Below are 6,449 nucleotides of genomic sequence, written 5' to 3'. Positions count from 1 at the left end.
AGGACTTTCACAAATTTAAATCACATAAATCAGGTATTGGTTTTTTGTTATTTTATATATATATATATATATATGTTTGTTATTATATTTAATAATTTTGTTTTTTTCCCCTTATTTTTGTATTCATTCATTATTTATTTATTATTATTATTATTGTTTTTTAAGCTCGCTGGCCGAGCAGGTTAGGGCTTCGTTACTTGCAGTAAGGTCAAGGGAATGGCGGTTCGAACCCTGCCACCAGCAAAGTTGAACCAAGGGCATGGTTCATGAAATTCCATGCTACATAGTCTTTTGTAATGGGCACCATCCTAGCCTCCCAATTAGGGGAAGTTTGTGACGTTAAACCATACAATTCATTTATTTATTTATTTGATTTTTTTTTTTTTTTTTTTTTTTTTTTATATCATTATTATTATTATTGTTGTTATTAAAGAAGTTGGAGATAAGTGTGGGTAAAAGTAAGGTAATGAGATGTACAAGGGGAGAAAATGGCAGCAGACTGGAAGTGAGTATTAAGGGAGAGGGAGAGAGACTGGAGGAAGGAAATAGTTTTAGATATTTGGGTGCAAATGTGGAAGGAAGGGGAGAGTAGAAGTGAAGGTAGAATGTATATCGAGAGAAGCAAGTAAATTCCTTGTGGGATTAAAAAGTGTAATGAGAAATAGACATTTGGAATGGATGCTAAGAGGAGATTGTATGAAGGAGTGATTGTGCCAACAGCACTGTATGGGGGAGAAACATGGAACATAAGAGAGGGAGAGAGGAGGAGTTTGTGTTTGAGATGAAGTGCCTAAGAAGTATGATAGGAGTTTCTAGGCTGGATAGAGTGAGAAACGAGGTGGTGAAGAGGAGAATGGGAGTGGAAAGGGAGTTGGGAGATGGGTTGATGAAAGAGTATTGGGATAGTTTGGAGACATGGAAAGAATGAGTGAAGAAAGATTAGTAAAAGAGGTGTGGAAGGCAGAGGTGGAAGGAGTGAACATGGGGGAGCAACCAAGGAGATGGATGGATGGGGTAAAAGGGGCGTTGGAAAAGAGGGGAATGTCCGTTAAGGACGGGAGAAGACAAGATAGGGGTGAATGGAGAATGATTGTGTATAGATGATGCTGTGATGCATGAAAGGGAGTGGGTAGGGGGATGGGGGTGTGTGGGAGTATGTTTGAAAAAATAATTTGATGCAGCCTGAAGGGATTTCTCCCTGTCTTCGCTTTTTCTTTATGAGGGGACTAAGGGGGGATGCTTGCCAATTTAATGAAGTGGCCTTGTTCATGTGCTGTGTCTTGCGACACTGCTTCTGACCCAGGGCAGCGGGTGAGATGCAGGAACCTGTCATCTAGGAGGTGCCAAGATAAGGAGGAGGGAGGGGAGGTGAATGGGAATGGAGTATGTGGGGGTGGAATGGGTGGGAATTGATTTTATACCTTCGTTTTTTGTTTTTTTTAGCTACCTCCCTTGTAAGTGGGGAAAAATTTTGGTATGTGTATTATTATTTTATATTTATTTATTATTATTATTATTATTATATATATATATTTTCTTCTTTTCTTTTCTTTTCTTCTTTTTTTCGATGGGTGGTATGCATTTGGCAGCACACAGAAGGATATTCCACCAATAGCTTAATATTTGTGTTGGTATTCAGAATTGTAATGCTGACAACTGATTTTTTTTTTTATCTTGTAACATGACATTCAGATCTTGTTGGCTGTATGGACGTTAGTTGATAATAACACCTGACTCAATAGCATCAGTTGTCATTTTGAAAAATTGGTAAATGATCAAGAGAGAACCTAGGATTGTAGGTGTAAGCCAACAATGTGTACAGTATAGAGTGAAGCCCCAAAAGACACCTTCACATCCTATGAATATTCTCACATTGGCAGTAGCCCATAAACTAGTACATGTCAGTTATGAGAAGAGGTTTTGTAGAAATTCATTGGATGAAGTAATATAGGTCACCAGTTAGTTTTAGACCATATTTTTTCACTCGGTATTTCACAAATTGTTGGTAAACAATTATATTTTCAAAGTTTTTCTGTAGAAAACATTTCCCTTGTTGCTAATATATACTGGTGATATTTGCACACTTGTAAGCAGGATAAAACCAACCATAGTCTACAGTGTCTCTCAAGGTGGCTATAGTAAAATTTTGAGGGAGTATACTATATTCCTTTGTTTATGATATGGTTTAACGTCACAAACTCCTATATCGGAAGGCTAGGATGGTGCCCCTCACAGAGGACTTTGTAGAATGGAATTTAATGAACCATGCCCTTGGTTTAACTTTACCAGTGGCAGGATTCGAACACCATCCCCTCGAACTTTGCCACAAGTAATGGCACCCTAACCTGCTCTTTGGGAATATTTTTGGAATATTTCTAGAAATATTTTATTTAGTATAAAGGTCTTTTGTCCTCAAAGTAGTGTGCTTTATAATTCTGCATACAAAGAACTGATGCTATAGTATCACTATGGAAACTGACATACTGACAAAGTTTAGAAAACTATTCCTTGCTGTCATTTGCATACCAACAAGGTTGGCCATGATTTTAAAGTTTTAGTGGAAATATGTCAATTTTGCTCATTCAGGTTCATGTCTGTTTTGTTCATACTGCAGTAACCATGACTATATATTTACATACATATACCAAAGGCTTTTTCCCCCTTATAAGGGAGATAGCCAAAAAATAAAAACATAAAAACAACTCAAACTCGCATATCTTGGCTCCTCCTGGGTGACAGGTCATCCCTGCATCTCACCCACTGCCCAGGGTCAGAAGTAGTGTCGCAAGACACAGAACATCCACAGCAAGGCCGCTTCATTAAATCGGAGACCCCCCTCTCCATCCTCTCGTGCAGAAGTGGAGAAATCGAGGAGAAATACCTTCAGGCTGTGTCAATTTATTTTTAACACATACTCCCTCAACCCCCATCCCCCACCCACTCCCCCTCTTGCATCATAGCATCATCTATACACAACCATTCTCCATTCACCCCTATCTTCTGTCATCTCCCATCCTTCCTCAACAGACATTCCCCTCTTTTTCAATACCCTTTTTACCTCATCCATCCATCTCATCCTTGGTTGCCCCCTCATGTTCCCTCCTTACACCTGTCTTCCACACTTCATTTACTAATCTTTCTTAACTCATTTTTTTCATGTGCCCAAACCATCCTACTCTCTCATCAACTCTATATCCCAACTCCCAGCTATATATTTACACAGTGTAAATTGTGTGTGCAAGTATTTACCTAGTGGTATCTTACAGGAAGGGGAGCTATGCTTGTGGTCACGTCTCAGTTTCTTGCCATATCTAATTTGCTCTTAGATTTGTATTTACCTAATTATGATTACCACACAACAAAAATGGATTTAAGATTGCAAAACTATAAACAACAACAACTAAAATGGTCCTTAGCCTAGCTGAAAGACTTTATAATGAAAGATTAGAAAATTAGAATGCCCCTAGATTACTCCACTAAAATACAACACATTGCTGCATGCCAGACTCCCTGATATTCATCCCTCTGAATCCTCTTTCTTATGAAAGGACAGAGTCCACCTGGCCAGACTGTAGTGCAGCCACCACCCAGCCCCTCTAAGCTACCAGAAGAGGCTGGATGACCGCATTATGGACAACTACCCAGGATGTAAAACTTCACCCCATACTACTCAACATATAATGGAAGGCTGCATTATACACAATCACGCATGCAAACAACACAACATACACTTTATAAAAGATTTGTGGATTAAACAATAGTGTGTGCAGACACCATACATGAATCTAAGAACAAACTAGATGTGAGATACAAAGGTGGGACACCACAAGCATAGCTCCCCTTCTTGTATAATACAACTAGGTAAATACATAAAAAATAAACAGGAAAAAATTAAACTACGCCAAGGAAATATGGAATACACAGATAATACAGAAATGGCTGAAGTCATGAGTAAACACTTCAAATCAGTTTTCACTAGAGAAAATGTATAACCTCAGGATGAAGGAAGAGAAGTAAAATCCCCTCACATGAGGGAAATAACAGTATCACAGAAAGAAATAATGGACCAAATAATGAACCTTGATGTCAGAAAATTGCACATCCCAGATGGAATAGCTAACTGGATACTAAAAGAATGTAAAGAACTAATAGATAAAATATATAACATAAGTTGCTCACTCAAGGAAGGGAAAAATATTAGAAGACTGGAAAAATACTGATATAGTACCCATTTATAAAGGAGGAAATAAGGAAGACCCAACAAATTACAGACCGGTTTCCTTTACAGGCACAGTATGTTTGTGAAAAAGTTATAAAAAGTAGGATAAAATATCTGGAGAACAATATACCAAATTTGAAACAATTCGGTTTTAGACAGGGAAGATCATATACCACAAATTTGATCTGTTTTTACTCAAGACTACTGGATATAATACAGGAAAGGAACAGATGGGCTGACTGTGCTTTCCGAGATCTACAAGAAGCTTTTGACAAAGTCCCTCACAAAAAACTATTAAGAAAACTGGACAGAAGAGAAACAAGAGGACACGAAAAGAAACTAAAGAAGGACAGTTACAGAAGAGACCTGAAAAAGAATAGCTTCCCACATAGAGTGATTGATGTCTGGAACAAACTAAATGGAGAAACAGTGTGTGCCAAAACTATACATGATTTTAAGAATAAACTAGATGCGGAGAGATACGAAAACGGATCACTACAAGCATAGCTCTCGTCCCGTAAAATACAACTAGGTAAATACAAAGAATATATTGAATTGTTTGTCCTTGAAGTTTGGTGTATTTTGATTAAAAAGGGAACTTCTTTTAAAGGAACGGCTACTGTTGATTTGATGAATGAGATGTAATGAAATTTGCCTGTAAGGGGGAAAAAGCCTTTAGTATATGTATGATGGGTAAGAAGTGTGGAATTACAAATGGTTAAAGAATTGTGACTATTTCATGGCCTGAAGTGTGGAATTATGACAGTTCTGATTGTGTGCTGAACACTCATTTGAAATGTGAGAGAAATGGGAATCAAGGGTCTGAAAAACGAGTTTTACTACCAAATAATTATAGTCTTCATTATGTTATTTGGTACAGTTTTTTATGCAAATTTGTACTTTTCAGTACAGAAGAAAAAATTTCCAGTATGTTATAAAAAATAGGTAATAAGCTGATGTTGATACTATTTATGAATTGTAAACAGTGGGATAATTAATGGGATTCTTTTGTGGTGGTGGTGTATGTTGTTAGGTGTGTCCTTTTATTGTATTAGAAGGAAAACATGATAGGAGATTGTTACTGTATATGAAATATACGTTTGGCTTGGCACTCTATGAATTCTACATAACTTCTTTTCTCCAACTTGTTTGCATTTTCCAATTTGTGCACATTGTCTGACAGTTGTATAAATGTTCTGTATGAAAGATTGTTTCTATAGTTTGATAAGTTAGTTTTTATGAGTGTATTTTTTATATGATTATATAAGGGCTGGGGGAGTAATAGTAGATTGCCAACGTTTTAAAAGAAAATTTTACTACACTAGAGCCAGCATGGGTATAACAGTGCAACATTTTGCTCACAATTCTGATCCTGAATCTGGGAGACACCATGTATTCCAATTATTATTATTATTTGGCAAGGAAAGAAATTGGCTCACAAACATATACCATAGTGGCTACCTGCTACTATGTAGTGTTGTAGAGGTCTGTATTGGGAAAGTTACAGATGTATAAGTTATTTGTTTGTATAAAACTTTTTCCTTTATTTCTGTAGCTGTGTCACTATGGGTAGTGTGTTATTAGATATTTAAAACTTTTATTTGATTGTACAGTATCATCTTCAGTTGGATGCAAATATTTATTTTGCAGTTTTCTTCAGATTTGTCTGTGATCCATGTAAGATAGAGCTAACTTTTTCATCATGCAGTGTTTTCTTCTGATTATTGTAAATGTATATAGTTCAAATTAAAGTGGTTCTTGCCTCGTTTTTTTTCTTACCAGATTATGATATGTTTTGAAGCTAACAAATGCTATAGCTACACTTGATAGATGTCTAGTTTAATCACAAAGCTGCAGGGTTTCCACTAAAATCTAGGTTTCTATGTACCAGCCCCTTAAGCCCACACTGGGTGAAGGTGGGAAGGTTGAGATGACTTACATCATGAAGATTTGGGTCCAGTCCATGCAGATATCAGGGTCATCCTATAGATTGAAATCTCTTCTTGGATGACAACATCCCCAAATATAGGACCACCTCTGACCCATTTGTCTCCTACCATCAGACAAAAGCCTTAAAATCCTAGGCCTCACTTTTGATACATTCCCTTCGCCCCACATATTAAGGAATTAATAGTGAAAGTCAACAAAAATATAAATTAAAAATATTAGCAATCCCAGGATTTGATCAGCAGAAGACAACTCCAGTCATTCTAAAAACATGCTCAGTTGC

General features: G+C 36.9%; 1 protein-coding gene across 2 annotated transcripts in view; it reads left to right on the top strand.

Annotated features, from left to right (window-relative positions):
- The window catches only part of LOC143029163 (proteasome activator complex subunit 4-like), a 200,170-nt gene extending 194,189 nt beyond the window's left edge, over nucleotides 1-5,981 (top strand). For both annotated transcript variants that reach the window (XM_076191649.1, XM_076191648.1), the window contains one exon: nucleotides 1-5,981. This exon is cut by the window's left edge and continues 468 nt beyond it. The gene's annotated coding sequence lies outside the window, so the exon portion shown is untranslated.
- Nucleotides 5,982-6,449: the final 468 nt, after the last annotated feature.

The sequence above is a fragment of the Oratosquilla oratoria genome, chromosome 10, assembly GCF_046742065.1.
Source record: "Oratosquilla oratoria isolate Oo_2021 chromosome 10, ASM4674206v1, whole genome shotgun sequence".
Taxonomy (NCBI): domain Eukaryota; kingdom Metazoa; phylum Arthropoda; class Malacostraca; order Stomatopoda; family Squillidae; genus Oratosquilla; species Oratosquilla oratoria.
The sequence above is the reverse complement of the archived record's forward strand: the minus strand, read 5'-3'. Positions and strand labels throughout refer to the sequence as shown.